Source organism: Phyllostomus hastatus, unplaced genomic scaffold (genome assembly GCF_019186645.2).
Source record: "Phyllostomus hastatus isolate PE091 unplaced genomic scaffold, TTU_PhHast_1.1 phas_contig_210, whole genome shotgun sequence".
NCBI classification, from domain to species: domain Eukaryota; kingdom Metazoa; phylum Chordata; class Mammalia; order Chiroptera; family Phyllostomidae; genus Phyllostomus; species Phyllostomus hastatus.
In genome coordinates, this window is record NW_025333737.1 from 21,059,713 (window position 1) to 21,077,744 (window position 18,032).

The window sequence follows — 18,032 nt, forward strand, 5'->3', positions numbered from 1 at the left end:
GAGAAGAGGCCAAAGGACGAGATTTGGGGACGAGGGAGAAGAGGATCACCACGACTGACCTGGGACATTCTTAGAGCCCCAACAAGGGCAGCTGGCAAGCTCATCGAGTTGAGGGCTACCTGCTATACTGTTCACCAGCTCCCCAGCATCATGCAAAAATATAGTCTGAGCATAGGTCAGGAGGTGCAATGGACTTACCTATGGGGGCCTGAGTCACTGCTGAGGTCTCCTCCTCATGACAGCAGGCAAGGGACCATCCTCAAAAACCTATGATCGGGGCCTCAGGTGAAACACGGAGGGATGCTCCCAGCCAGAGGTTCAAGGCTCACTGCCTGTTTTTTTTTTTTATGATTTTATTTATTTATTTTTAGAGAGGGAAGGGAGGGAGAAAGAGAGAGAGAAACATCAATGTGCAGTTACTGGGGGCTGTGGCCTGCAACCCGGGCATGTGCCCTGACTGGGAATCGAACCTGCGATGCTTTGGTTCGCAGCCCGCACTCAATCCACTGAGCTATGCCAGCCAGGGCGCTCACTGCCTGTTTGTATCAATAAAGTTTTATTAAACACAGTCATGCCTATTTGGCTCCATGCTGTCTGTGGCTGATTTAGTCACAGTTGAGCAGGTGCTACAGAGACCAAGTGTCCCACAAAATCTAAAGTATTTACTATCTGGCCCTTTCCAGAAAAAGTTTGCCAACCTCTGCTCTAGGCTGCAGGGGAGAGTCAGAAGATGGGATTTTATAGGAAACTGATGTATGTTTCCGAGTTATGTGAAACTTAAAATGAAGCCCCACCCTTCCCTCTTTGCTGGCTACACTTCGTGTGAGCTGTGTGTCCCCTTGCCATGCCCACAGTCGTAACAAAAACTCCACACAGCATCTCCCGACAGAAGGAAACAGCTTCTTTCTGGTTATTGTGGAAAAGCACCAGAAAAACTTGTGCGGATGGTACATATAAATCCAGAGGAGAAACCTGCCCCACAAAGACCAGGCTGTGTCACTAGTGGGATCTACGCAGGGCTAGGGAGGGAGGGAGCACGTGGGGAGGAGGGCGGTGGTGCTCTTCAGAAATTCCTGCTTGCCCTTTTGCCATCATTTTAATAATCTGTGGTGTTCAGTGGGTCCTTCACCTGATCTAATTAAAATCAGAGTGCTATTTTAACTGAGAAAAATAGTACTTTCAACTGTTTGAGAAAGAAGAAAGAATAAACATTATCAAGACCATCTCTTAGAAGATTAGGACACAAAAAAAAATCCAGGAGAAGAGGCTTCAAAGCTGTTTTTGTTTTCCCCGGCTTTGAAATACGTAGACAGTCCTGATAATTCTATTTCTTCGAAATATAGTAAATAAGGTCTATTTATTACTCCTGGGCAACTTCATACATAAATTAAAAAAAAAAAAAACACAAAGCACTTTAAACGAATCCTCCCGCGAGTCTCAAATCCATCGTTTATCTTCCTGTGGCGAGGGCTTAATGCCACAGATCAATGCCATTCGAAGGTTTTGGAGGTGATTGTGTTTTTCCTACCTGGCTATTTGATGAGCTTTCAGACGCCGCCTGAGGAACAGCTTACACGCTGTCTCTGCTGGATCTCGGGGAGGCTTCAGACAAGCGGACATGCTGAGAGATGGCTAGCAGAGATAGAAATATATTTTATCTAGTTTCTTTAAGTTAGCGCAAACACACTATTTAGTGAACTGATGAAAAATCTTTTTAACCCTGAGAATGATATTTCCGTTTCTTGTCTTCACGTTTCATAGGAGAGTTGCTTTAGAAAGAAGCATCACCTTACCCATCGAGGGAAAAAAAAAAAAAGGTTTTCGAGGCACAGACGCTGCCACAAAAAGCCATGGAAAGGTGGGCTGATTGCTCTTAAAATGTACTTTTGAATGTGTTGGTTTTAAAAATGGGTGAGATATTCCGGTATCCGGGGTTAGAATTTCTTCTGGTGGTCAAACAGAAAGTAAGCTGTTCTTTGGCCACAGAACTCATCTGCTCTTGGCAGGGCGCGTGTTTGGAAGTTAGTGGGTATACGGCTCATTCTTTCTTTCAGCAAATCATCAGTGTGGGCCGCATCCTGTGCCAAACAGAAACACAGAGGGTAGAGGTGTAGTTCTCACCTTTAAGTTGCTCACAGCCCTTTCAGTTGGTATAGGCCAGGGGTGTCAAACTCATTTTCACCGAGGTGGGGTGGGGGGCTGGGCATCAGCCTCGCGATTGCCTTCAAAGGGCCGAAATAATTTCAAGAATGCATAAATGTAACTACTTCTTAACTGTAAAGAGTAGAAATTACATTCGGCCCTTTGAAGGCAACCATGAGACCACTAGGGCCCCTGGTGAAAATGAGTTTGACACCCCCAGCATAGCCGATAAAGGGGTTCTATGGAAAGTAACCTCCCGGGGCGATCCGATCATAAATTCCTAATTGGACAGGTCATGGTGGGTAGTCACACTCCAGGCCCGTAACTTCTTTAGCAAATGGTCATCTTTGCCTTAGGCAAGCCCTGTCCATTGTTTCTGTGCATCTAGGTCAACACACCTTTTTCAAGGGAACCGTTGTGCGCTCGGGGAGCACACACACAATCTTGTTACTGCTCCTGTAATTCGACCCCTCCCCCCTTGCTTTTCCCCACCTCCACGTTTGTCATCTTCCTTGGCCCCTCCTTACTTCCAAATAGCAAACTGCAAACTGCCAGTCCCAGAAGCACTTTTCTCTTTGCTGAGATCTTGCTTCCAGGCGTACCTATTCTCTGTTTGGCTCAATTAAATTTTTATAAAAATTCTCTAAAGGTTTGGACATTCTTATGTTGACAGAAGACATAGGAAGATACATAATGACAACAGAATGCGGCAAGGATGTCCGCAGACCCTCTCCCCGAAGCCACCTCTCATCACAGATCGGAAGGTGTGTATCAACGACACGGCCTGCTTGGCTGATAGATAGCCAAGTCCCATTCCTGAAAGGGACATTATCAATATGGCTAATCACATGGTATGGCAAGAGAGCAAATAGACAGATTAGGTAGAAGTTAGCTAAATCTCCTATTTCTGCCAAAGAGGATAAATTTCTATCTCGACCCTCCCATGAAGAGCAGATACAGCACACTGATAGAGGTGCAATAGCTTCCTTTTCCAGGCACAGATGTTAGATAGTATGCCTTTCCCTACCGCCACCACTATTTTTTAAAAATATCTCAGGGAGCCAATAAACAGAGAGGCATTCTCGTTACCTAACGAGTGCGGGAAGGGCGAAGGAATGGGACAGATGCCGACAGCCCCCAAAGCCTGCAGGTGACGCATCCACATACACAGCACAGACTCGACCCCAGCGGCCTCAGTTAGGGTGCTTCAGGCTGCCAGTAACTGGCTGTCCAACTGGCGCAGCTTTAAAGGTAGGGGTTTGTTTTCACTACACAGCAGTAAACCCAGAGGCACAGGTTCCAAGCAAGGGGCAAGGATGCTATTCCCAAAACCTCACAGTCCACATGACACTGGCACTGACAAAGCAGAACCACGGCCCGACCAGTCAGAACAAACCCAGCTACGGACCACTGCTACAGCTACGTCGGTGTACCTGGCCGAATTCTCTCCCCCGGGGGTGGCCAAACTTTCCGAGTCCCTGGGCCACACTCGAAGAAGAAGAGTTGTCTTGGGCCACACATTAAATACACAAACACTAACAAAAACTGATGAGCATAAAGAAAAAGGTTTTAAGTAAATTTACAACTTTGTGTGGGGCCACAGTCACAGCCATTCTGGGCTGTGTGCGGCCTGCGGACCGCGGGTTGGACACGCCCTGCTTCTGCCCTGTCCCACGTTGGCTCTACAGCTCAGTGAGGTCAGAGCTTGCATCCAGGAAGGGGGAATACAAGGGGACTAAATGGTAATGAAAAAAATACAATTAAAAAGTGATAAAAAACAAATAATTCATTCATTTATTCAATAAAATGCATTTTTATTTTAAAAAAAAGAGCTTGCGTCTGCTTCAAGAGCTTCTCTCAGCCTTCCCTGGTGGTAAATTGCCCCACATCCAAACATCACCTTTCTCTTCTAACAACAGGGTCTATAAGCTGGAAGGAAGCAGTGAATGCTTCTCTTACTGGATCTTTCTTTTTATGCAGGCAAAATCTGTCCCAGAGGTCCTCATCAGACTTCTTCCTAAGTACTATTGGCCAGAAACTGGGTCACATGTCCATGCTTAAACCAGTCAGCACAGGACAATGGGAGCCCAGTGGTTAGCTTGGGCCAATCATTGTTCATCCTCTGGGGCTGAGAGTGTCCGGTCTTGCGAAACCACATGGCTACCTGTACTGAAACTACCTTAGGGTTCCACTGTCATGGGGAAAGCAGTGAGGGGGGCGCACAGTGAGGAACAGCCTTTGAACAGGCAACCAGCCATGCCTGCTACATTGATATTTTTGTGAGATGCAACTTTTCACCTTTCCAGTAGGATCACCATAGGTGGGGCGGGGCGATCAGGGCACCTGGCCACCCCACCGATGCTGACGCTGCCCGTTTTCCCTCAGGACTGGAGGCATCACCAGCCTGGGCAGGTGGCCCTAGAGATCGTCAAGGTTGTTATTCAAGACCAACTCATACATCCAGATGGAATGCCTGAAAGGACTGATCTCAATAACTGTGGAATGGGAACCATGGTTCACTACCGTTCTTAGTAGGTCACATTTGTGTCCCAGATTTCCAAAGCTTCACAGCCAGTAAGCCACAAAGCTTTGCTTACTCCGCCCACCTCTTCCATGTGCGCAGGGTTGTAGGAAGTCTGCAGGAGCCGGCAACACTGCGGAGCGGACACGCTGAGATCAGGTGTTTCCGAAAAAGAAGGCTTAGTTAGTTCAAACCTTGTTTCAAAAAGAAACATTTGTGGGGCTGGGGACAGGGGTCTGATTTTCTGGTTTCTCTTTCTGTAAAATGCAGGAAGCACTCACAAAGGTACCAAGAAAAGAAATCCTACATGACATTCTGAATGTGGGAAGGGCTGTGGCCCAATCCCTTCATGGGGCTTCTCGCTTTGCACAGAGATGGCTTGGGCTCCAGGTCACACATGACACCCACGGCCCATGTCAGCCACCTCACAAGTAGAGCCAATCCGTGTGTATAGACCAGCGACTTCCAACCTTTTTCATCTCAGGGCACACATAAACTAGTTACTAAAATTCTGCAGCACACCACAATATATACTTTTTCCTGATCTGACCAAAAAAAGACGTACAATTTTGATTCATTCTGTCTGCTAGACAGCTATTGTTGTGTTGGCTATTGTCATCTTTTTATTTGACAATCTAAGGCAAAAAGAGGCCAGGTACTGCTGTTTTAAAAATTCCTGCAACACACCAGTTGAAAATTGCTGGTGTGGACTGATGAGAAATATGGCCCTAGTTCTCTGTGTCTGCCTATACCTGCACCATTAAGAATGCGACTTTTCAGCAACTCCCATTAAGAGGGGCAGTTGATTTTCCCGTCCTTGAATCCAGGCTGCCCTCCTGACTTGCTCTGGCTGATAGAACACGGTATGCGTGACACCAAGCCGGCTCTGAGTCTAGGTTTCAAGGCCTTTCACACTGCTTGTCCTGTGGGAACTCTGCCACCTCCAAGAGAACAAGCCTGGGTAGCCTGCTGGATGATGAAAGACTCATGACTCAGCCACCCCCATTGCTGCAGCCAAATGTCATCCAATCACCTAACGTGTGAGAAAAGCCACCCTAGATCGGCAAGTCTCTGGCCAGCCCCTCGGTGGACAAGAGAGGCATGAGCAAGCCAGGCTATGATCAGCCTACCCTAGCCAAGACCCAAGAACCAGTTTTTCCATCAACTTACAGTAAGTAACTAATGGTTACCGTAAGTCATTAAGTTGGGGGGGTGGTTTAGTATACAACAGTAGCTAACTGAAACCCCATCTATTACAGAGGTGACTTCAGCTTCTTCCCAACCCACCCTCACTTTGAGAGAAAGCACCTTAGATACCAGGGAGCTGCATGCATCATCTCCACTGTCTCAGGACAGCATGCGGTAAGGACTCCTTCTGAGAGACTTACAGGTGATATTCGTGTTTCCTGTGCCTTTAAAAAGTCCACAATCTCTAAAGAAAGCCCTGCCTCCAACCTGGATCACTTCTTAGTGCCAATGAACACCATTCTGTTAAATCTATTCATGGCTAGTGGATTAGGGTCACAGGCTGTTGGATGTGAAGAGATTAATGCTGAGTTCAGGGCAAGATGCTATTAGGGAAACCAGTCTCACTCTTCTAGGGTTCTGAGATCCATCGTGGTGTCAAGATTCTAGACACCTCTTAGGATCTGGCTTCTCAAGCCATCCCAGAGATCTCCATCCAAGTCCACACCCGCCCAGTGTATGGTGCCCACCTCTCCCACGGGGAAGCTGGTAACACTCCCCCCTCCACCAGTCAGACAGCAACCCGAACACTCCAATAAATCCATGCCCTCCGGGGCTTCAGCCACCATTCTCGGCACACTCTTACTTAACCCTTCTCAGCCCACCAATTTTTTCCTCCCTATCCCCAATCTGGGCCTTTGCTTAGGCTGGGGAGGGTGGTTCCTAACTTGTACAGCTCAGAACGAACATGAAGACTGAGAAGAGCTTTGATCAGAAAATGACACAGTCCCTCTTTGAAAGTGAACTTCCAAGAGGAACAGGAGGCAATAAAGCAGTGTTTGAGAAGAAGAGCTTTTGAACGTGATTTGCTCCAAACCTACACTTTTACATCATTGACTGTTCCCCAAATTATAGCCTGGAGATCCAGAAATCCACTTACAGAAAAGCTCAGGTAGGGAAAATGTCAAGATAAAAATGATCAGTCTGGTCTACAGAACTTTCGATGATTTCCCCTGCTTCGCCCCAGCCCCCACCATGAACTGAAGCTTACACGATGTTCTTTTTGTTTTGGTCCAGAACCAAGTTCAAGGAGTTCCTTTCTTCTCTCTTCTGCATTTGTTTCCCATCTCCTCTCTTTCCCTCTCCCTGAAGTCCTGTGTAAAACTCTGTGACAGGGCCCGGAGTGGTTAGGTTCACGCCGGTGTGAGGTTTCTGGACAATTTTTTCCCCTCCTGAAAGGCGCCCTTGAAAACGTTTTCCTCTTTCCCGGGAGGTGGTTGCGGACTGCCTACGTTTCCTGCATGGGGTGGTCATTCTGCCAAACCCAGTGTAAAACAGAGCGCCAGCGAGCCCCAGATTCCCGGATAATGGGGACCCTGTTCTGCTCACTGTATATACACCCCTGAGATTCGTATCAAGCAAGAAGCCTGGAGCTACCACCTGAAGGTGAGACAGAGGGTCACCTACCTCTGAATTCAGGAAACAAATTATCCAGTCCTCTAATTCAGAGAGTATGGAGCGCTTAAACTGAACATTAATTTTTCTGCCCAGTTTGGCCGTGGGAGTTGGACATTGACAGTTCAGTTTTTCTTCCTTAAAAAAAAAAAAAAGAAGTGGGAAGTTTGAAGGCTAAAACATACTTGTTTTGTGATGAATGAGTCAGACTACAAGGGTAACAGTCAGAAACCCAGTGCTGTGTGCCACTCCGGCTAAAAATGGAATGGAATGAGGAAACCCCCAGCAGCAGACACAGTGCCTCCTGCACTCTGGTCCCGACGTCAGTGCAGCTGCTCAGCTGTCTCGGGAGGGAGCCTCCGGCAGTGAAATGAACAGGGGACACAGGCCTGAGTTTGAAATCTGGCTCTGCTTCTCTTACTGCCCGTGCAGTTCCGGGAAGGTGACCCAATCTCTCTGTGTCTGCATCGCTTCCTCAGAAAACAGGGGAATTGTAAGTCCAGGGTGGCGATTAAATATTAGGTGGCATGATGCGTTAAGTAACATCAATTTCAGGCACAAACACCAGTTGCTGGGATTATGTTTGACTGTTGTATCAGTCTGAGAAAACTGGGTTATGTGTGCCGACAAAGACTCCAAAATCTCAGGCGCTTGCAAGATTTGGGCTTTGCTCACATGACTGATCCATTGTGGGGTGGCTATAGCTCTGTTCCACTTGTCCTTCACCTTGGGATCTGGTCTGTCGGAGTGTCTTCTTCCTGGGGCATTGCTAGGCTCATGCAGAGAAAAGAGAACACGGTGGAATGATGCGCTGGCTCTCAAAAAGCTTCTGCCTAGGACTGGCATAGGCCACCTCTGCTACGTTTTCATTGGCCAAAGCCCATCACAGGGCCAAACCTGTCCTCAATAAAGTGGGAACACGGAATCCTCCCACTGGGATAGACAAGAAGTGTTTGAACAACATAATTGATCATTGCTGCACAGAACAGAAAATCCCACGGATCAGAGGCAGACATGGAAGCCATTTCTCTCTCTCTCTTATAAGATAATCTCCGAAACAGGCATTCTTGGGTTAATATGGAAGCTCCCCCATCACTGGGGACCCACACCTTCTATATTTCTGTTCCATTATCCTCATTTGGCATGCCATATTCAACTAATAGCAGGGAATTGGGTGTTATTTTAAGAAGGAAGGACTGGGAGGATCTTTATATTTAATTGCTTTTCCTAAATAGAAAAGTGCGATGAACTCCTTAGCTAAGCGGGTGACCAACAGAATGAATAGGGACTTGATCCAACCCAAGTCAGAGAACAAGAAAAGAGGAAACAACACTGAAAACAAAACGATCCATGTAAAATGAAAGCAATGAAAGCACACACGGGGACCTCGACACCGAGCGAGTCCCGGCCCCGCACGAGGAGAATGTGGAACGGGGCTGGTGGCTCAGGAGAGCCCCCTAACTCAGGAGAGCCCCGTAACAGGAGCGGGATGGCACCTTTGCTGTTAGAGCAGCACGACTGGAAAGTCACTTCATCTTCCTGCTCCCTGAGGTCCCCAGTGGATTCATTTGTTGTTTTGTCAGTGTCTCTCAAGTATTTGTCACAGATGGGGATGCGAGTGATCCATTCTGCATTTTTGCACATCTGCACATACCTTCCGTGCTTCTCCTGCGTCTTCTTAAGTGTGCTTATTAATGTCTGGCTGCAGTAGACGCCTGTCTCCATTTCACTTGGCACAAACTCTGTTTGTTCTGATTGATCTTCCCGGGAGAACCCAAGGGTTCCACCCATCCGTCTAGCTCCCACCTGGCCTCTGAGCTATCGCGTGCAGACAGCAGCCCAGGAATTCTCTCATCTCTGAGGGCCAGTCTCTCTGAAAGGTCCCTGGGGGTTTGTTTCTAAGACCCTGTAGGCCATCTGACGCTGAACTCGCCCCTGTCACCCAGCTCTTAGCAGTAAGTCCTCTTCCATTTCTCCCCAAGCCCAGACCCCACATATGGTTAATTCTCCACCTCCCCAGGAAATTTTGGTTTAGGAATGCAAACACACCAGAGGTGGGCGTGTCAAGGTGACAGCCTAGTTCAGCTGTCAACTCCACAAGAGACATTGTTCAACAATCAAGTGTTTTGTTGCTTTGAGTTGCACATAGAGGCAGGTCTCCAACGTCCTGCCTGTGGCTCCTACAAAGAGGCAGCTTGCTGAGAAACCCAAGGCTGGGCAGGCCCACTTCTATACACCAGCCACCAGCCTGCACTCAGCATTTGGGCCGTGGGTGTTCCTTTCCCTTCTTTGGAAAGTGTGGTCTGTACTTTCCCTTCTGGGAAAGGATGACTGCATGGCCCCCAGGACAGTGCCAGCTCAGCCTGGAGGGCAGGCCTGCCCTGGGTGGGCCCTTGCACGGCCCTCAGCCTCCAGAGGCAGCTAGTGAAGGATCCCATGTCTTGGGTGACCGGGGCAGAGACTGAAATGCCTTTTTAAATGGCCTCACACAGCAGCCCTTGTTCATGCGGCTGAGTTTTATTTTCGGAAGGGCAATACAGGCAGCTCTGTCCTGGGGTACTGACTTTTTAGAGACATGTTCAATGAAGTAGAAAAACAAAGTATCTAACAGACGTGGCACCACCCCAACTATGTGTGGCCTATGGGTCATACTTTAAACTCCCGCACTGAAGTTCAAGGTGAAATGTGCCCTAGAAGACCGTCGCTAATTTAGTTAAACATCATTGTGTAACCATAGGCTCAGTTCTCAGAATACTCCCCTTCCCACCCTGTAACATCATTAGAGCAGATTTCTGCTAGGACCAGTCCTCAGACGTTCTGCCTTAATCCTAACCCAAAGTCTCCACTTGCCTAGAAATGTCACATGTGCAGGAAAGCTCCACATGCTTCTGGCTGACCCTTCTTTAAGATCAAGAGTTAATTGTACCTGGGTTCCCTGCTTCTCTGCCTCCTCTCAGAAAGGAAAGCAGGATTCCCTGGTTCTGGCCCCTTCCCAAGAAATGAGGCTGGAACCCTGGAAAGGAAGAGAGGAACTCTGCGGGCAGGAGGGTTGGGGTGCATGCAGCAGAGCGCAGGGCCCTGCTGCAAAGAGATGCGGCACAGCTGAAGTTCACAGGCTGTGTATGTGTTTGCTCTGCTGCATAACAAAGCACCACATGCTCAGCAGTTTAAAACAACACGCCATTATCTCACAGGGCCCGTGGGTCACGAGTCCAGGCATGGACAGCTTAGCTGGGGCCTCTGCTCAGGGTCTCATGAGGCTGCAATCAAGGTGTTGCCACCAAGCCATGTTGTCACCTGAAAGCTCAACAAGGGAAAAATTGGCTCCCTAACTTATGCAGGTTATTGGAAGAAGTGATGTCCTTGTGTCTGTGTGAGGGAGGGCTGCAGCCTCTAAGTGGCTGCCACCTAGAGGTAGCCCTTAGGTCCTAGAGGCCACCCACAGTCCCCTATCCCTTGGCCCTCTCTTTAGGCAGCTCATAGCATGTCCTTGCTTCTGTAAGGCCACTGGGAAAATCTCTCTTGCTTCAGCTGGCTGGGACAGAGTCTTATATAAGGTAGCATAATCATAGGTATGCCATCCATCACCTTAGCACTTGCTGTGGATTAGAAGCAAGTCACAGGTTCTGCCCACAGTCAAGGGGACAGAATGATTCAAGGATGTGACTCATGAAAGGTTGTCTTAGGGTGTGTCCACCACCACCTGCAAACTGTTGCCTGGGTTTGTATCTTAGCTCCTCCACTTATGAGTTAGGCGACCTTGAGCAAGTTGCTCAGCCTTATTTAGAAATAAGTTCCCTTATTTGTAAAAATATGCACCCCCCCAGGATTCTTGGGAAGATCAAATAAAATATTCCATCTAAAGTGTTTTGCAGAGTGCCCAGCACATAGTAGATACTCAAATGTTAGCTGTGATGATGATGGTGATCATTAATGTTAATGTTGTTGGTGCTGTGAGACTCTCAGGTCTGTTTTGGATATTAAGAAGCAGCAATGTAACTCAGACTACAGCTACCTCCACCTCTGGTTATAAAACCCTCTGCTCTGGAAATCTCAAGAAAGATTAGTTTCGACCTCAGCTGGGAGTTGGGGCATCGTAGGAGGTCAGGCAACAATACCAGTCTCCTACCACTGAAATGTGTTAGGTGATGAGCATGCCCAGAAAGTTGCCTGAGTGTTGCACAAAGAGGCCTTGCTCATCCCTTGTGAGCCTCGGGTCAGCCTAACTCAGAGATGAGTGTCCTTGCTGGACCCTATAGGACAGGCCAAGTCGAGCGTTTCTCTAAGGGTTGCTATGATTGTTGCCTCACCTATAGGAAGCTCTCTTATGTCCTAATTATGCCTGCACATATAACTCTATTACCTATTCACACATAATAACAAGATTTGAAAGTCACACTTATGGAATTCTGGCAATAATTGTATATTATCGTGAAAATTCTGTAAGTCCCATGAGAAGTTTAAAATAGCCAGTAGAAAGCACACTCAACCCTACATCACCACAACAACAACCCCAACATCCATACCATCAAGCACACAAGCCAAAGATAACCCCAGTTATAATAACTCTCACCAATAATAATAACAATAATAATAATGACAATAACCCACAATGAAATCTTCAAGCTTAGTGATAACACTGTGATCTGGACATCGGCTCATGGAAGGAGTACCCTCCTGTGTGGCCCCTTCAGGACTAATGTGTGATGGAAGCCCATGGGTTCTGGTGGTGCCTTCACGGGCTGCCTCACCGGTGCAACCTTGTTCTGAAGGGCGTTTGGGAGACCTGATCCAGTCTTAGCATCTCAAGCCTGCGGTGTCCTTGCACCAGGGCTACATAGTGGACTCTCAGTATACCTTAATATTTTCTTTTGGCAATTTTGGAAACTTCAAGTTATTTATTTCTCAGGGAGGTTAAAGTGTCTTTCTTATCATTTCTGTTTTGAAAGAACAGCTGCACCACCTCTGGAACTTGAGGGGGTGGCTGTTTTGAGACTCATAAGCTTGAAAGAAACCCATTTTGTTTTATTTCAAAGAAGAAAATGATCCTTCAATAACAGCCAAGAGAACTGGATGAACGATAATCTGCAGTTCTTTTGGAATCTGTAGGCAGCTCTCTTGTGCAAAGGGGCAAGGATGTACAGTCTACTTGTCTTTCCACTGGAGAAATTTCCTCTGGAGCATTGTCTTTAGATCCTTAAAGCTCTATGTGTATGAGACGTGGAGTTATATACCAAATAAACCAAGATACACAGTTGAGGCCTGAAGCGTGGGTTTCTGATGAGAACCACATCTTTCCTTTCTTCATTCTTTTGTTCGACAAACACCATGGGCACTTCCTGTAGCCATTGGGAATAGAACCATGAAGCCCCCATAGAAATAAACTTGGCTCCTGTTCTACAAGTTCACTATCACAGGAGATAGACAGGAAATTCCCAGTATGGTGTCACAAGAGGTGAAGCTGGGATCACACAGAGCACTGGAAAAGCACGGCAAAGGGAGGAACACCCAACCCAGCTTGGAAGAGGAAGAAAAGAAGGTTTTCAGGAGCAAGTAAATTCAAGGAGGACAATAGGGGAGTAGGGATGGAGTCCAGGGCAATGTTCCTGGCAGAGGGAACCAAGAGTGAAAAGTCTCTAAAGCATGAGAGCACAAGGTGTGCCAGGAGCTAGAGGAAGGTCTGAGTGGCTGGAAAACAAAGATAGGGATGGAGAGTCACCTGCAGAAGTAGAGAGGGGCCACCTCACAGCCCGTCCTTGGCTAATGCAAACTGCAACCTCTGCAAAGCCGTAAGAAAAATAAAGCCATCCAGCAATTGCAAAGAGCCCCAATTGAGGGTTAAGTTAAAGTTTAAATTTTTCTTTTTAGTTAGATCAACAGCTTTATTGAAAGATTAGGATAGCAGAGCCCCCACATGCACCATGGTCCTGGCGGCCTCCACCTCAGGTTTGGTGCATCCAGGTGTTGGGCAGCCAGAGAGGGTGCAGGTTCAGATGCACCAGCATTTATAGCAACTCCATGGTCACCCAAATTCTGGGGAGTGGACCCACAGGTGCGCAGGTGCACCCAGAGCTCTGTGGCAGGAGGGGGCAGTTTAAAGTTAAATTTTAAAGCAGAAAATTTTCTTTATTTTTACCTTACTAAGCTTCTTTAAAAAATCTTTCATTTTTATATGTGCTATTTAAACAAATTCAAACAACACAAAAATACATTAATTAAAAAGAGAATGCACCCCTGACCTTCTTCCAGTCTTATTCTTCAGTGAAATCCCAACCTGTTAACAATTGTCTTTCCTTACCCTTTTTTCTATGCAGATACCAACATTTGTCTGTATACCACGTTGTTATTAAACAAACAACAGCTCTTTGACAAGTACTCACAATGTTCCTGAGCTCTATAAACCCTTTACATATATTGTCATTTCATCCTGACAGCAACACGAACAGGCTGTATCCCCATCTCAAAGACAGGGAAACCGAGACACAGTGAGACTGGGTAACTTGCCTGTGGTTGTAAAAGTGGAAAGCATCAGAAGTGGGACACAAACCAGGCAGCATTACTCTAAAGTTTGTGTATCCAGACAGGTCCAAGAGAGGCGAGGTAGGAGGAGACGGAACTCAGCCCCTCTCAGGAGCAAACTTTAAAAATCTTGTATGTAGGTAGCAATCACCCCTGCGAGACAACTGTGTGCTGGGTGAACAGCTTCTGACAACAAACAAAAAAAAGAAACCGAAGAGAGGAAGCTGGGAAGCCCAGGGAGCCCTCCGCACTCCACTCCACTTTGATAGGGCGGGGGGGGCGGGGGGGGGGGCGTCTATTCAGGGCCTTAGGTCTACCTGCAAGATCCCCGAAGCGCTTCACAGCTACGCCCACTCCGGACAAAGGGAGCAAGCAGGAACAACAGGGCGTCACCACACGCACCTGGCCTCTCAGCTAGTGCTCCAGGTGCTGTGAGTGCCTGCGGGGCTCCAAGCACTTCCACCAAACTATGCGGCAGGGCACGCGGAGCCCACACAGAGGGACTGCTTTCAGTACAACAAACAAGAGACAGTATAGAGAAGACTGGAGAGACTCAGGAGCTCCCTCAGGACTGCGAGAATTCTCCGGGGACAGAGGGTGAGCAAGTGCCATTGTTCACATCCCCCTCCACCCCCAGAGGGTGGGGGCTTTACCCAGGAGCTCTAGCCTTCCTGCAAGGTCACTGCAATGTGTTCCTGGACACATGGTGGGAGCCCATTTCGCCTAAACAAAGGGAGCAAGCAGGATCAATAGGGCATTACTACCAGCACCTGGCCTTCCCATGGGGGATGTCTTAGGCACCTGCCTACCTCTACAGTCCTGCCAAGAGCATCCAGCACGCAGTCTACATAGAGCCCATGTCTCTATAAGGCCACTTTTTCAAGACTGGAAGAGACAACTATTTTGTCTAATTCATATAAACAAACATAGAAAGTCAAACAAAATGAAAGTCAGAAGAATATCTCTCAAACGAAGGAACAAGAAAAATCCTGGGCAGCAGGAGAGGGGCAGAAATCTTAAGGAAATTAAAATAAGTAATTTGTAAGTAATAACTGAAATTAAAAAAAAAAACATTAGAAGGAATCAATAGCAGATTAGTTAACACAGAAGAATGGATAAGTGATTGGATGACAGACTAGTGGAAATCAACGAATCAAAACAGCAGAAAGAAAAAAATTGTTTAAAGAACAAGGATAGTTTAAAGGACCCCTGGGACAACATCAAGGGCTCAAACATTTGCATTCTAGGGATCCCAGAAGGAAAAGAAAGAGTGGAAGGAACAGAGACTTTATTTAAAGAAACAATGGATGGAACTTTTCCAAACTTCGGAAAGGAAACAGACATTCAAGTTCAGCAGGCACAGGGAGTTTCAAACAAGACAAACCTGAAGAGACCCACACTAAGGTTAAAATTGCAAAAGTTAAAGATAAAGGAAAAATTTGGAAGGGAGCAAGGAAAAAAAAAACAAGTTCCACTCTAAGCGGGAAGCCTGTAAGGTTATTAGCCCGTTTCTCACTAATGACTTGGCAGGACAGGAAGGTACAGCAGGGCGTCTTTAAAGAGCTGGAAGAGAAGATCCTACGACCTAGAATTTAGCCAAGAGGGTTATCATTCAGAATCAAAAGAAAGATAAAGAGTGTCCCAGACAAGCAAAAAGTAAAGAAGTTCTTCACCATTAAACCAGCTTTACAAGAAATGCCCAAGGGCCTTCCTTAAGCAGAAAAGGAAAGGCCATACCCAGAAATGAGAAAATATGAGAAAGGGAAAAACCTCACTGGAAAAGCCAAATATTCAATAGATAAAGCAAATCAGATGAGTAAAAGGCTACCATAATGGTTAAATGAAAAAAGTATCAAACTCAACTCAAACTACAATAAGTAAATAGGAGATACACAACACAAAAAAAATCTAAAATATGACATCGATAACAGAAAGCATGGTGAGAAGAGTAAAAATGTAGTTTTTATAGAATATATCTAAACTTAAATGCTTGTCAGCTTCAAATAAACTGCTGTAGATAAAGAATGATATCTATAAATTTCATGGTAACCAAAACCCAAAAACTCACCAAAGATACACCAAGAACAAAGAGAAAGGAACAAGGAAACTGAACGAAACACCGAAGAAGAACAGCAAGCCACCAGGGAAGAGATCAAGAGCAGGAGACAGAAACGAAGGACAACTCTAAAAGCAACGTAAAAACGGGGAACAAAATGGCAGTGGGCACCTACCAATAATTACTCTGAATGCAAATGGATGGAATGCTCCAGTGAAAAGATGCAGGGTGGTCAAATGGAGTTAAAAACACGATTCCTCTCTATACGCTGCTTGCAAGAGATTCCGAACTGAAGACACGCCTACAGAGTGAAAGTAAAAGGTTGGGAAAGATATGCCATGCAAATGGAAACTAAAAGAAAACTGGAGTAGCAATACTTATGTCAGGCAAAATAGACTTTAAAACAAAAAATGTAAACAAAGACAAAGGAAGATATTACATAGTTATGAAGGAGTCAATCCAAGAAGATACGACAATCATAAACATCTATGCACCCAACACAGTAGCACCTAAATACATAAAGCGATGACTAATGGTCACAAAGGGAGAAATCCACAGCATCACAACAATAGTAGGGGATGTTACCATCCACTCACATCAATGGTAGATCATCCAGACAGAAAATTAATAATGTAATAATGGTCTCAAATGTCACATTAGATGAGATTGACTTACAGACATTTATAGAACATTCCATCCAAAAACTGCAGAACACACATTTTCTTCAAGTGCAGAAGGAATAGTCTCCAGAATAGATCACATATTAGGCCACAAAATAAGTCTCAGTAAATTCAGGAAGATTGAAATCACGTTAAGCATCTTTTACCTACCACAATTGCATGAAGTTAGAAATGAACTACAGGGAGGAAACTGTGAAAAAACACAGGTATGTGGAAACTAAACAACCAATGGATCAAAGTGGAAATGCAACAAGAAATAGAATCTTGAAGCAAATGAAAATGAAAACAGAGCTTTTAAAAACGTAGGTGAGGCAGCAAAAGCACAAGTGCTTCAGTCAGAGGTTCTGCTTCTCTCTTGTGAACTTGGGCCAGGCCACGCTGGAGGATGAGCGGCCTCGCTGGACCTGACAGGACAGCCCAAGGTGGGCGTCTCTCCCAGGTCTGCTGTGATTGGTGCCTCACCTACAGGAAGCTCTCTTACGTTCTGAGGCCTCTTCTCCGGGCTTAGACTCGGCTGTCATCCTGCTGTGCTCACAGGCCCTTTTCTCAGCTCCAGAAAAAGGTCACGTCACTGGTGTCTCCTCTATAAGGACAGTAATCCTATCAGATCGAGGTCCCACCCTTATGACCTCAGTTAACCTTCATTAATTCCTTAAAGGTCCCATTTCTAAGTACAGTCATACTAGGGATTTGGCGGGGTGGGGCACAACCATTCAGTGTACAATAGCAACAGAAAGAAAACTACTCTTACTTGAAACAAAAAAAACCCCTATAATTCCTAAAATATGAAGTTTAAGAAGAGACAAAATGGACCTACGGTAACACAGTTGCCCCTGTGTGGATGGGGAGGGGCTGATGGAAAAGCAGCACAAGGGAAATTTTTAGAATGATAGAATGTTTTTTATCTCGATCAGAGCCATGGTGACAGGTGGATACATCTGCCAAAATGCATACAGAATCGGTATGTTCATTGCATGTCAATTTTGGCTCAAGAGAGTACATTTTTCTATATCAGCTCGTATGGATTTACCCTTTGAGCAGCTATGCTGTCGTCCATCGCATGAATGTATCATAATTTATTAAACTATTTCTCCGTTGATAGACATTTATATTTCTTCCAAGTTTTTGCTGTTATAAGCAATGCTTGAATTGGTACAGCCTATTCTCCGTAAAGATGAAGAATCTGAAGCCCAGGAAGGAGAAGCGACTTCTCCAAAGCCTCTTGCAATGATGCACTGTGAGTTATGGTTGAGTCTGGGGCTGAAGAGGTTTGTGTTATTACACAGAAATACTGATGGGGTAGCAGGAGGGCAAGGCTGGGTTTCTGAGCAGAGTCAAAGGAACCATTTGTATTAACTTTACTTTGTTCTTTGCCTAATTCCTATTTATCCCATGAGTATTAATGGCTTTGGGTAACCTTGATTTAACATCATTTTAATTCCTGGGATCCCACAGTACCCCGGGGTTAAATAGT

General features: G+C 46.1%; 1 long non-coding RNA gene across 1 annotated transcript in view; it reads right to left on the reverse strand.

Moving 5' to 3' along the window:
• Window positions 1-1,292: 1,292 nt before the first annotated feature.
• The window catches only part of LOC123817544, a 35,982-nt gene continuing 19,242 nt past the window's right edge, over window positions 1,293-18,032 (reverse strand). Inside the window, exon 3 of the long non-coding RNA XR_006785451.1 lies at window positions 1,293-2,078. This is a non-coding gene — a long non-coding RNA (uncharacterized LOC123817544). The remainder of the gene's footprint in view (window positions 2,079-18,032) is intronic.